This window comes from Emys orbicularis, chromosome 21, assembly GCF_028017835.1.
Source record: "Emys orbicularis isolate rEmyOrb1 chromosome 21, rEmyOrb1.hap1, whole genome shotgun sequence".
Classification (NCBI taxonomy): domain Eukaryota; kingdom Metazoa; phylum Chordata; order Testudines; family Emydidae; genus Emys; species Emys orbicularis.
In genome coordinates, this window is record NC_088703.1 from 20,606,145 (window position 1) to 20,620,365 (window position 14,221).

Below are 14,221 nucleotides of genomic sequence, written 5' to 3' on the forward strand. Positions count from 1 at the left end.
GCCGAATGGTGGTGGAATGTGCATTTGGACGTTTAAAAGCGCGCTGGCGCAGCTTACTGACTCGCTCAGACCTCAGCGAAAAGAATATCCCCATTGTTATTGCTGCTTGCTGTGCGCTCCACAATATCTGTGAGAGTAAGGGGGAGACATTTATGGCGGGGTGGGAGGTTGAGGCAAATCGCCTGGCCGCTGATTACGCGCAGCCAGACACCAGGGCGGTTAGAAGAGCACAGCAGGGCGCGGTGCGCATCAGAGAAGCTTTGAAAACCAGTTTTGTGACTGGCCAGGCTACGGTGTGAAACTTCTGTTTGTTTCTCCTTGATGAACCCTCCCCCCCCCCCCCACCCGGTTCACTCTACTTCCCTGTACACCAAACACCCCACCCTCCCATCCCCCCTTCGAGCACCGCTTGCAGAGGCAATAAAGTCATTGTTACTTCACATTCATGCATTCTTTATTAATTCATCACACAACTAGGGGGATAATTGCCAAGGTAGCCCGGGATGGGTGGGGGAGGAGGGAAGGAAAAGGACACACTGCAGTTTAAAACTTTAACTCTTATTGAAGGCCAGCCTTCTGATGCTCGGGCAATCATCTGGGGTGGAGTGACTGGGTGGCCGGAGGCCCCCCCACCGTGTTCTTGGGCGTCTGGGTGAGGAGGCTATGGAACTTGGGGAGGAGGGCTGTTGGTTACACAGGGGCTGTAGCGGCGGTCTCTGCTCCTGCTGCCTTTCCTGCAGCTCAACCATACGCTGGAGCATATCAGTTTGATGCTCCAGCAGCCGGAGCATCGACTCTTGCCTTCTGTCTGCAAACTGATGCCACCTATCATCTTCAGCCCGCAACTTCCTCTGTTCATCCCGCGATTCAGCCCGCCACCTCTCCTCTCGTTCATATTGTACTTTTCTGTAGTCTGACATTGACTGCCTCCACGCATTCTGCTGTGCTCTGTCAGCGTGGGAGGACATCTGGAGTTCCGTGAACATATCGTCCCGCGTCCTCTGTTTTCTCTTTCTAATCTTCACTAGCCTCTGTGAAGGAGAAACATTTGCAGCTGGTGGAGGAGAAGGGAGAGGTGGTTAAAAAAGACATATTTTAGAGAACAATGGGTACACTCTTTCACATTAAATTTTGCTGTTCACATTACACAGCACATGTGCTTTCGTTACAAGGTCGCATTTTTCCTCTTATATTGAGGGCCTGCCGGTTTGGTGTGAGAGATCACTCACGCAGTGCCAGGCAACAGATTTCGGCTTGCAGGCAGCCATGGTAAGCCACAGTCTTTTGGCTTTTTTAACCCTCATAACATGTGGGAATGGTTTCAAACAGCAGCACCCTCATTTCCCAGATCAAGCACCCATTGGATTGGCCATTTAAAATGGGTTTGCAATGTAAAAGGAGGGGCTGCGGTTTCCGGGTTAACATGCAGCACAAACCCAACTAACCCCCCTCCCCCCCAACACCCAATTCTCTGGGATGATCACTTCACCCCTCCCCGCACCATGTGGCTAACAGCAGGGAACATTTCTGTTCAGCAGAGCAGGAACGGGCACCTCTGAATGTCCCCTTAATAAAATCACCCCATTTCAACCAGGTGACCGTGAATGATATCACTCTCCTGAGGTTAACAAAGAGCGATAAGGAATGGATGTTGTCTGCATGCCAGCAAACACCGGGACCATACGCTGCCATGCTTTGTTATGCAATGATTCCAGACTACGTGCTACTGGTCTGGCCTGGTAAAGTGTCCTACCATGGCGGACGGGATAAGGCAGCCCTCCCCAGAAACCTTTTGCAAAGGCTTTGGGAGTACATGAAGGAGAGCTTTCTGGAGATGTCCCTGGAGGATTTCTGCTCCATCCCCATACACGTTAACAGACTTTTCCAGTAGCTGTACTGGCCACGATTGCCAGGGCAAATTAATCATTAATCATTAAACACGCTTGCTTTTAAACCATGTGTAATATTTACAAAGGTACACTCACCAGAGGTCCCCTGTGTGCCCTCAGGGTCTGGGAGCACGCCTTGGGTGAGTTTGGGGGTTACTGGTGTGACGGGTTGGATCACAGAAACCCCCTTGGGAGCTGCCACCCGATGTGCAAAGACTACCTCTGCTCCTGTTTTCCCTGCCAGCTCAGGACTCCAGCACCCTGTCTTGCTGAGCAAGACACTCCCGTCTGGCTTCAGACACAAACCCAGGGTCTGAATCACTTGTCCCAAAGCTGCAAGTTTACCTGAAAACAGCTCATAGAAGTGTGCTTGTCTTTAGCACTCAGATGCCCAACTCCCAATGGGGTCTAAACCCAGATAAATCCGTTTTACCCTGCATAAAGCTTATGCAGAGTAAACTCATAAATTGTTTGCCCTCTATAACACTGATAGAGAGATATGCACAGTTGTTTGCTCCCCCAGGTATTAATACATACTCTGAGTAAATTACTAAATAAAAAGTGATTTTATTAAATACAGACAGTAGGATTTAAGTGGTTCCAAGTAGTAACAGACAGAACAAAGTAAGTCACCAAGCAAAATAAAATAAAATGCGCAAATCTATGTCTAATCAAACTAAATACAGATGATTTCCTCACCAGTTCCAGAGCACTCCCTTTTACAGGCTAATCTCCTTTTAGCCTGGGTCCAGCAATCACTCACTCCCCCTGTAGTTACTGTCCTTTGTTTCAGTCTCCTTCAAGTATCCTGGGGGGGGTGGAGAGGCTCCTTCTTTAGCCAGCTGAAGACAAAATGGAGGGGTCTCCCACGGGTTTAAATAGACTCCTGTGGGTGGGGACCCCCCTCCTCCCTCCTATGCAAAGTCCAGCTCCAAGATGGAGTTTTGGAGTCACCTGGGCAAGTCACATGTCCCTGCATGACTCAGTCTTTACAGGCCGACGCCATTGTCCACATGGTATCTTGCATGTCTCCAGGAAGACTTCTTATGTGGATTGGAGCATTCCAAGATGCATTGTTCTCCAAGTGTTTCCTGATCAGGTACTTAACCTGGCGAATTCCTTCCTAAAGAAGCTGACCAAATGCCTCCCAAAGCTTACTTAGAAACCAAGCAAGCATACAGCCCATATTCTTAACCTCAAGTAGAAAATTATATATATATGTACAAATAGGATGAATAGACATAGTAGACCATAACCTTTATGGAGATATGTTACCTGGCACAGGCAGCACAAAACATATTCCAGTTATGTCATACATACATTTATAAGCACCCCCTCCCCATAAAGCCTTATGGGGTACACTGTCACAACTGGTTCCAGGTCCAGGGTGATAAACATATCCTGGCTGTTGGGGAAACCGGTTTCTCCGCTTCCTTGCTGCTGTGAGCTATCTACATTATCTCCATCCTCATCTTCCTCGTACCCCGAACCCGCTTCCCTGTGTCTTTCTCCAGTGAGGGACTCATAGCACACGGTTGGTGTAGTGGTGGCTGCACCCCCTAGCATGGCATGCAGCTCTGCGTAGAAGCGGCATGTTTGCGGCTCTGCCCCGGACCTTCCGTTTGCTTCTCTGGCTTTGTGGTAGGCTTGCCTTAGCTCCTTAATTTTCACGTGGCACTGCTGTGCGTCCCTGTTATGGCCTCTGTCCTTCATGGCCTTGGAGACCTTTTCTAATATTTTGCCATTTCATTTACTGCTACGGAGTTCAGCTAGCACTGATTCGTCTCCCCATATGGCGAGCAGATCCCGTACCTCCCGTTTTGTCCATGCTGGAGCTCTTTTGCGATCCTGGGACTCCATCACGGTTACCTGTGCTGATGAGCTCTGCGTGGTCACCTGTGCTCTCCACGCTGAGCAAACAGGAAATGAAATTCAAACGTTCGCGGGGCTTTTCCTGTCTACCTGGTCAGTGCATCTGAGTTGAGAGTGCTGTCCAGAGCGGTCACAATGAAGCACTGTGGGCTAGCTCCCAGAGGCCAATAACGTTGAATTCCGTCCACACTAGCCCAATTCCGACCCGCTAAGGCCGATTTTATCGCTAATCCCCTCGTCGGAGGTGGAGTAAAGAAACCGGTTTAAAGGGCCCTTTAAGTCGAAAGAAAGGGCTTCGTCGTGTGAACGTGTCCAGGCTTAATTTGATTTAACGCTGCTAAAGTCGACCTAAACTCGTAGTGTAGACCAGGCCTCAGTCTGGCCTCCAAAATTCAGAATCCCAGAACTAGACATCAGGGTGGATTGACTTAAACCATTGATTTTAATAATTTTTAAAGTTGTACTTTTTAGTTATTTTCCTAATGATAGATTGATTCTCATTAGTTGATAACCATTAAAAATGTTGATTTCCAACTAAATATAGTCTTTACACTAAATCTGGTGCTTTTTCTTTTGCTAACCATGATGGCAAACTATATCTATGCACATTGATTGAAGCAGTTATATGGAGTAATTTACATTTCTTCAGTCTAATTTTGACATTTTTATTATGTTGGAAAATGGCAAATGATGCATTTATTGCCTAGATGAGGATGATTTTTTTTACTTTTGATTTGTCTAAGCTCCGTCTGGATGGAAATTCAAATGCACAAAAACAGCATTTTCAATATGTTTATTAATTAAATAAAACTACCCTAAATGTGCAGAATACATAATAAAAAAAAATGTACCGAAACATAGTTTTCATTTAAACCTAACTGATGTAAGGAGGTAGCTGCAGTTAGTGAAATGAACTGATTGTTTCTGGTCATCCTATCTCTCAGATTTTAACAAACTCTGGTTCCAGGTGCTCAGCCAACGACTTCAGTGGTTTGATTTCCATTAAAACTGGGCAGCAAACACAGACTAAACTACAGCAAAGTTAGGCATTAACATGGGTTGACATAATTTCACATTTAATCCCCAATAGTCTTGTTTTTTTTAAAAAAAAACTTGTTTTTATTTTAAATGAAAACCATCCAATTGACATTTTTCTTAAATCCCTTTTGTGGCTTTTTGTTTTTGAAAACATCATTTTTATTCACCCTGATTTTAGAAGAACTTCCACATTCAAGTTAATCCTAAACTGCTCATATTCGGTTATAGGAGAGAAGGCAGCAAAATTCATCATATCAATAATTTGTTGAAAATTATTTATTCGATCTTAAAAGAGACTAACTAGAGGGTCGGACACTTGTTTGTTTCTGTAGGCCCAGTTTCCGTCCCTGAACCAGTAACAATTGCATGGTCAATGCCCCAAACCCTACAGTTTATTGGCAAATCGTCTGAGCCATTCCTCGTCTGTTCTTCTTGTTTTAGAAGTTTCAGATCAACAAAAACTTCCCCTTGGCAGTCGGTGCCCATGTGGCGCTGCAGACAGAGGAGCTGAGCAGTAACCTTGTGACATCGACCATAACTCAGCAACCCACCCATCACTCACTCCACTAACCCTGATCTTAAATCCTCACCCTCCCACCTGCCTGGGTCATCTCCCCATTGAAACCCGCAGGTTGACTCATTTTAACCAATGGGGTTGAATTATGCAAATCACCTGGAGAGAGTTAGCACTGACTGGCTGAGTTAACTCTGATGTCACAAAGCGCCTTTGCCTACAACACCAATTTAATAGGGATGGTGCAGAAAATCAGGCTTTTCTGATGCTGCTGTTTTCCAATTGTCACCAAAACCAACAAGGTTCTTCCCACCGATGCCGAGAAATTTTGGAATCAATTTAACGTTGTCTTCAAAAATTATCGTGTTACAGACAGACAAAGAAATGCCATTGAACTGAGCATTCGGCCTCGCTGCACTCAGCCAACAGGGACCTGAGTCTCCTCCCTGTTAACTCAGTGAGAACCCCAAGCTCAGCCCATCAGTGTGGAGACGCTCCGGGGCTGGGAGCTGAGCAAGGGAACAGATGGCCAGACGACAGCATCAGTCCCCATAGGAGATCATTCTGGGGGAGATCACCATCAGCACACGATTCCCGCCCCAGCTCTTTGTGAGGGCCTCTTACAAGGACAGCTGGTGAATAGCCCCACCCTCGTCAGGAAGACAAGCAGCAGAGAGAAATGGGACAAGAAAGAGAAAGAGAAAAGCAAAGACAAGAGGAAGGTAAAGGCAAGCAAAAAAGGACAAATTCCAAAGGCCCCAGTGAATCATAGATTCCAAGGCCAGAAAGATCCACTCTGATCATCTCGTCCAACCTTCTGTATTACATGGGCCGTGGAACGTCTCTCAAAATAATTCCTGTTTGAATTAGAGCAGATTTTTTTAGAAAAACATCCCATCTTGATTTTTAAAATGCCAGTTATAGAGGATCCATCACAACCCTGGATAAATCTTTCCAAACCCTGTCAGTTAAAAATGTTCCCCTTTTTTCCAGTCTGAATTTGTCTAGGTTCAACTTGCAGCCATTGGATCTTCTTATCCCTGTGTCTGCTAAAGTGAAGATCCCATTAGCCAATATTTGTTCCCTTAACCTTCTCTTTGTTAAGCTAAATAGACTGAGCTCCTTGAGTGTATCATTATCAGGCCGGTTTTCTAATCCTTTAATCATTCTTGTGGCTCTTCTCTGAACCTTCTCCAATTTATTGGCATCCGTCTTAAATTGTGGACACCGGAACTGGACACAATATTCCAGTAGTGCTCACACCAGTGCCAAATGCACCCCTCCACTTCTAGCTGAGATTCTGCTGTGTAGGCATCCAAAGATCACATCTGCCATTTCGGCCAAAGTGTCCCGCTGGGAGCTCCAGGTCAGCTGATTAGCAAACATGACCCCAAGTCTTTTTCAAGGTCTCTGCTTCCCAGGATAGAGCCCCCCTCTTGTACATATAGCCTAGATGTTTTGTTCCTAGAGGTATAACTTTACATTTGGACAAACTACAGTGTATGTTGCTTGTGCTCAGCTTCCCAAACAATCCAGATGGCTCTGTATCAATGACGTGCCCGGTTTGTTATTTACCACTCCCCCCCATCTGTCTGTCATATGCAGGTTTTATCAGAGATGATTTTATATTTGCTTCCAAGTCACTGATCAAAATGTTAAATTGTGTAGGGCCAAGAACCGATCCCTGCAGGACCCTACTAGAAAGACACCTGTCCGAGAATGATTCCTCATTTACAATTACATTTTGAGATCTATTAGTTAACCAGGTATTAAGGGGCGGATTCCTAGGTGGGTATTTTCCTGCCAACTTACCTTGTGTTTTCCGAGCCCAGCACTCGGCTGGCAAAGTTTGGATCAGACTGAAATGTTCCAACCCTCACTGAGAATCTTACCTTCTCCACAGAGGTGTCTGCTTTCGACAGAATCAAGCTGGAAAGGAGAAAACTCCCACAGAAGCTGCTCCTTAGCACTCAGGTGCGTGAACACAAATCCCCCAGGAGAGACGGCGAGAGGGAGGCTTGCTGCAGCAAGGCCACAGGGGTCTCCGAGGTTCCCCCTGCCCTGCCCCCCTGTACTGCATGTCTGATGTCAAGGGAGCTCTGTGAGGTCACAGCCGCCTCACCACCTTTGTCCAATAGGCTGAGTTCCTGCCCCAGGCCCTTGTGAAGTCACTGCCACGCCCACCTCTCCCTTGCAGGGCTGGTGTCTGCCCCTGGCCAGCCTGTTTGGGTGTCTCAGCTGCTCCCCCAAATCACCCCACTGCTCACTATTGATTCTAGGGAACAAGCAGGCGAAACAGTAAAACAGCAGGATCTGTTCCTCCTTCCACACTCTTCATAGATTCAGAGATTTTTAGACTTGAAGTGGTCACCATTTGATCTCCTAATCTGACCTGGATTTCACAGGCCAGGAAGTTTCACACACTTACCCCCACATTAAGCCCAATAGCTTGTGTTTCACTAAAACATGCCTTCCAGACAGACATCCAGTTGTGATGTGAGGACATCAGGAAACAGAGAATCCACCACTTCCCTTGGGAATTTGTTCGAGTGGTTAATCACTGTGAGGAAGTGGGACTGTTCTTAATGGGTTCTTTGAATACTGAGTGGGGAGTATTGGCCTGGGAAGGTTGCAGGGGAGTTTTGCTGGGGCTGTCTGCATGGGGGGTGGGAGACTTTCCTTGAGGGAGGATACCTGAGCATGTAACATGATAACCCAGGAAGGGGGTTGGAGGCTAGGTGACACCTTTGCCTGGGAAACTGGACAAAAGCTGGGGGAGGAGCCGGGGGGAGGCTGAGTAAGACGGCTGGAGGGAGTTTCAGTTTGAAGCTGGCTGGGGAAATGGAGAGGAGCCCAGATGGGCTCTGGTCCCCCAGCGGGGCTCTGGCCTCCCTTCCCCCCACCCCAGATGGACCAAACTAAGGGGGTCCTGTTGTCTGTACCTGCAAGACCTGTCTTGGATTGTGTTCCTGTCGTCTAAATAAACCTGCTGCTTTACTGGCTGGCTGAGAGTCATGGTGAATTGCAGGAAGCCGGGAGTGTAGCGCCTTGTCCTCCTCCACACTCCGTGACAGTCACACACACTGTTAAAAATTGGTGCCGGGCTTCTCATTTGAATGTCTCTGGCTTCAGCTGACAGCCGTTGGTTCTTGTTCTGCCTTTTGCAGCTGGATTAAAGAGCACTTTACAGCTGCTGATATAGCACCGAATCAGACCCACCCGTCTGGTCAGAGCCCAGCGACCCCGTGGAGCTGGTGGTAGCAGGTGAGGGCCCAGCTCAGTGTCCCCCCTCCCTGTTCCACCCCCAGATGGACCCTCAGGGGATCTCGGCGCTCAGAGACAGGCTCTGCCCTGAGGTCTGGGCTCAGCAGAGGGGACGCCTGGCTGGGGAGTGGGGACGGAGTCACTGGGGGGTTCCCAGTTGGGATAAGGAGCAGCTGCTGGAGATTTGGGGCTGAGGTGGGGAGGACCACAAGGATTCTTGGGCAGCTGAAGTAGGGTGAAAAAGAAAACAGATGGGACAGCAGGCAGCAGCTCCCCACAGCCCGGAGCGCTCCCGGTAGAAAGGGCCGGTAGAGTTTGGAGGGAGGCTGCCGAGCCCCTGGAGAGAGACACCAGCAGCCAGCGAGGTAGCAACCGGCCCCAGAAATGAAAGGACCCAGCGAGCGGGAAGCCAGTGGATTGGGACCCTAGTGGCTGAGCTGTGTCGTCGAAATGGCACCAGGCACAGAGCTGGCAGGGAGAACGTCCCGTTCAGAAGGGACAGAGATGGCAGGGAGGACTAACTGTCTTGATTTGAGCTGGAGCTCTGAACTAGGGGGACGGGGGGACAGGGGGTGGAGGGTTTTAGGCGTGTATATAAAACAAACCTTGAATATCGGCACTGTCCCTATAAAATCGGGACATCAGGTCACCCTACTCAGAACAGCCAACAGATGGCGCAAGAGGATGGCTCAAGCTGCAATGAACCGTCCTAAGAAATTTCCCTACAAACTCAGGCCGTACAGAGGCTACAATCAGAGAAGCCGCGAAGGGAACGTAGAGCGGTGGGGTTCTGGCCTAGTGCCTTGGACGTTCTAACTCCAGATCCTGGTGCTCCAGGAATGTAAATTGTTGCCCAGGAAGTGGGTTTAATTCAGCCAATGGTAGTTACTGTCCAGGCGAGCTCAGCAATAGTTCCCAGTGTGACCCTACCCAGCAGATCCTGCTACACCAGCGAACTCTGATTCACTTGTGATCATTCCCCACTGAACTGATTTCTCCTTCCCCAGCTGATGGAGATAAAACGCAATTGGCCTCTAGGTCGTCTCAGCCTCTCCTTGCCCTGCCCCAGCCACCCCCCCATGGGCTCCTTGCAGATGGATCCGCACCATTGCCCTGCTGAGGGGTGGGGGACCCCGTGTCTCTTGTGTCGCTAGCCCAGCTCTCTCGGTCTTGGATTCAGGGGGAAAGCATCCAGGAGACTCTCCCTGCAGGCCCCTGTATCGGCCTCATCACTGGGGCCGGGCTGCGGGGACGGGGCAAAGTGACCGTGCCGGGGTCTGTATCTCATGGTTCGTCTCCTCCTGCCTGCAGAGCCCAGCTATCCCAAACCCAACCTCTCCCTGCACCCCAGTGAGGGGGTCGCCCCGGAGGGAGCCATGACCGTCTGGTGTGAGTGTCGGTGTCTGGGAGCAAGGTTCCTTTTGAATAAAGCTGCAGACCCGGACGCGCGGCACTCAATGGACCCTGCGGTGGACGTGGCTGAGTTTCCCATTTGCAGTGTGAGCCGGAGAGACGCAGGGAGCTACAGCTGCCGATATAGCACCAAATCTGACCTGCCCGTCTAGTCAGAGCCAAGTGACCCCGTGGAGCTGGTGGTAGCAGGTGAGGGGCCCGGCTCAGCATCCCCGCTCCCAGCCCCACACCGAGCCAGACCTTCAGGGGGTTTTGCCCTGGTGGGACGCTCAGAGCCAAGGTCTGCCCTGAGCCCTCGGCCCAGCAGAGGGGACGCCTGGCCGGGGAGTGGGGATGGAGTCACTGGAGGTTCCTCAGCCAGGGGGTAGCAACAGCCACTGGAGATTTGGAGCTGAGGGAGGAGGGGATTCCTGCCCCCAGGGGGAGCTGCAGAGCAGGGGCCCTTTCCCAGATGTTTTTTTTGGTGGAGGGGATTGTTAGGAAGCTGGGAAGCCTCCCCCATGCAAACCCTGGCTGACCTCAAGCCTCTCCCATTCAGTCAGGCACATCAGCCCCTGTCCCCACAACCCCCATCCCCATGTGTCCCTGCAGCTTCCTCCCCTGTCCCCAGACTCAACGCTGTCACCCCCGTAGCTCCTGAGCTCCAGTCTGTGACCCCCGCCCCAGCAGCCCTGGGTGCCCCACTCTGCCCGAACCGGGCTCTGTGGCAGGTGCTGTGATGAACTTCTGCTCCTGGGGGAATTCTGCAGCACGGGGCAGGCAGAGAATTCCTCCCCCCGCCCCCCCCCCCCCAGAAAATACATCTGCGCCAGAAATGCTGCAGTTCCGCCTTTTGACCACGAGGGGCCGCTGTGGTCCCAGAACAGCCGGCCTTGTTCATCCTGCTGGCTGCTCTGGTGCCACAGCGGCCTCTGGTGGGTGAAAGGCGGAACTGCAGCACTTGCGTAGAATGTATTTTCTGCGGAGGAAAAAACAGAATTATGCGAGACAGATGACTTATGTGCATCCTCGGGTTCCCAACCCTCCAGGATTCGCCTGGAGTTTCCAGGAATTATAGATTAATCTTTAATTAAAGATTATGTGATGTGAGGAAATCTCCAGGAATAAATCCAACCAAAATTGGCAATCCTAGCACGTCTGCAGATGTGCAGTATTGCCCCAGGAGTAACAGACTGTGGATGCAGTGAGGTGTCTGTTACCCCTGGCGCTGTCCCTGGGGCTGGGCACTAAGGGCAGGTTACAGACACATGGGGAGGGGTTTGTGTCTCCCCATCTCACTCCTGTTTGCGTGTGAACGCAGAGCTCCTTGCGCCCAGACCCTCCATCTCCGTCAGCCCCAGTGGGGTGATCACCCCGGGGGGAGCCGTCACCATCCGTTGTCAGTGTGAGGCCAGGAGGTTATTTCTGTATAAAGGTGGAATCGAAATCCGGAAGCTGGATGCTGCTGTGGGCGCGGGTCGGATCTCAGTGATTACGTGCGGATTGTTGTATCAGGTGAGAGGTCTGGCTTGGCATCCCCACTCCCAGCTCTACAGCCTGCCAGACCCACAGGGGGTCTCTGGGCCGATGGGGCGTTCAGAGCCAGGCTCTACTCTGAGCTCTGGGCCCAGCAGAGGGGACACCCAGCTGAGGATCAGGGTCAGAGTCACTGAGGGGTTCCCCAGCCCCTGGAGATTGGGGTATGAGGGAAGGGGGATCCCTGTCCCCAGGGGACATTGGGGTGTCACTTAACCTGCCTGTGCCTCCATTTCCCCTTGTACAAATGGGGGATAATCATCCCTCCTGCACCTTGTGGCTGGTTAGATCGTCAGGACTTGGCTTTAGGGTGGGGGCTTTTCTCAGTGTGTCTGTGCAGCACCCAGCACCTCTGACTCCCAGCGCCCTCCCAATCTAACCACTAGACCCCACTCCCCTCCCATAGCCAGGGATAGAGCCCAGGAGTCCTGGCTTCCAGACTGGGGTGGGGGAGCGGCATTTAGTAGATAGATGAGTATAGAAGGATGCTCTGGATTTAGGTCCTCGGGCAGTTTTGGTCGTAGCTCCCAGGAATTTCTGGGATCTCGGAGAGGTGCCTCTGGCTGGGTTTTCTCCAAAGAGCCCCATCTCTGGGACCGTGCGGTGAGGACGGGGCGCAGTGACTGTGCCGGGGTCTGTCTCACAACCTGCCCCCTTCTCACTGCAGAGACCTATTACCGAAAACCCTCCATCTCCCTGCGCTCCAGTGGGGAGGTCGCCCTGGGGGAAGCCGTGACCGTCCGGTTTTGGGGTCGGCACCAGAACATGAGGTTCCTTCTGTACAAAGATGGAAACTGGAACGTGCTGAGGACGTGGCTGAGTTTCCCATCCACAACGTGACCCGGAGAGACGTAGGAAGTTACACCTGCCGATAGAACACCAAATCGGACCCACCTCTCTGGTCAGAGCCCAGCTAGCAGGTGAGGGGCCTGGCTCAGCGTCCCCACTTGCAGCTCCCCACCCAGCCAGTCTCTGTGGGGATCTCTGTGCTTTTGGGACGCTCAGAGTCAGGCTCTCCCCTGAGCCCTGGAGCCCACTGGGGGGGGGGGGTTCCCCAGCCAAGGGACAGCAGCTGCTGGAGGTTCAGGGCTGAGGGGGAGCTGCACAGCAGGGGGCCTGTAGTAAGATGAGGCCCTGAAACATAAACCCTTATCAGAGGCCCAGTATGAGGCCTGAGGCCTGAACTAAAGTAATAGTCAAGACTTTGCTAACATCAAGCAAAGTTAAGCTGTGAGCTAGAGGCAGGCCCTGCTCACAGAAGCTGGCAAGGAAAGGGCTGATGCTGCAACAAGAGACATACCTAAAAGATACTGGACACCAGATATCAGAACATTCGCATACTTGTACACTCCACACACAACAAGGAACAAGCTGACCCATCCCAATGACAGGGCCAAAAGGGGAATATGATGGGTAGAGTTGTTTTGTTCAAACCAACATGTACAAGGTGAGAGGCGGCACCTTGCTACGCAGAGGGGTTGCACCTCAATACGTCAGGAGTGATGTGTAACTTGTTTGTACCTGTGTATAAAAATGCATCCCTGGGGCGGTGTCTTTGTCCAGCCTAGGGGGCAGTGGAAAGTCCCGCCACTGACTGAGCTGAGTCCATTGCCAGGGGGCACATATTCGTAGTACGTCCTCTAGAGTAAAGTCTAGAGGGAACTATCACTGTGCTTCATTTGACAATAAACCTGGCCGACGTGCCTTCGTACCTTACTAGAGTCTGTGGTCTTTGGGGGTTCTCTTGGGATCTGCTGTGTCAGCGATCTGCGCAGAGCTGGGGCAGCACACAGAGGGAACACACGCACGCAGCCGATTGATATCAACATTGAACAGAGCAGAGCACCACACCGGCAGCGTCTGACAACAGGGCCTTTCCCAGGGGGATGCTCCCCAGGCTGCCCCCGCTCTGGGTACGCACAGAGGAGTCGAGGTCGAGGGGCTCCGGAGTTGGCATCGTCCCCAGCGCTGGCTCGGGTACATCAGCTGATCGGTACTTACGGGTCACGTAGATCTCTGCTTTGGGTCGTGGTTCTGTTTCGACCAGCAGGGGTGAGATCTCACCCCTAGGGCAGTGGGTGGGGAGAGATTGGAGCTCCCCGGGGCAGGGGAGAGGTAGGTGGGGAGCAGTCCCAGGCTTGGGCAGTCAGGGGAGCAGGGCGCACCCCTCCTGGCTGGAGGGGGTGGGTTGCTCTGGGTAGCCCAGTTCCGGGGGGCCGGGATACAGGAGCTCAGTGCAAACTGTGGGATCCCATCAGGGGAAGCTGTGAGACCCCAGGCACTTGGCCAGGGTTGGTGTCTCCCCCTCTGTCGCCTTCTGAGTGCAGAGATGTACCCCAAACCCGCCATCTCCCTGAGCCCCGGCAGGGTGACCGCCCTTGGGCAGGATGTCAACGTTCGGTGTCAGGCTGGTCGCCGGGATGCCAGGTTCTCTCTGTTTAAGGTCGAGGATTGGACACCGCTGGGATGCATGGGGCTGGGTGGGGCTGGGGGGAATTTCTCATCCACAGCGTGAGTCGGGGAGATGGAGGGAGCTACACCTGCTATTATCACTATGCAAGATCCCTTCGCCTGGTCAGAGACCAGCGACCCCGAGGAGCTGGTGGTAGCAGGTGAGGGGCCCGGCTCGGTGTCCAGAGCCCCACGCTCAGACGGACCTCGGGGGGGGCTCTGCACCTGCCAGGGAGTTGGGACAGAGTCACTGGGGGGTCCCCAG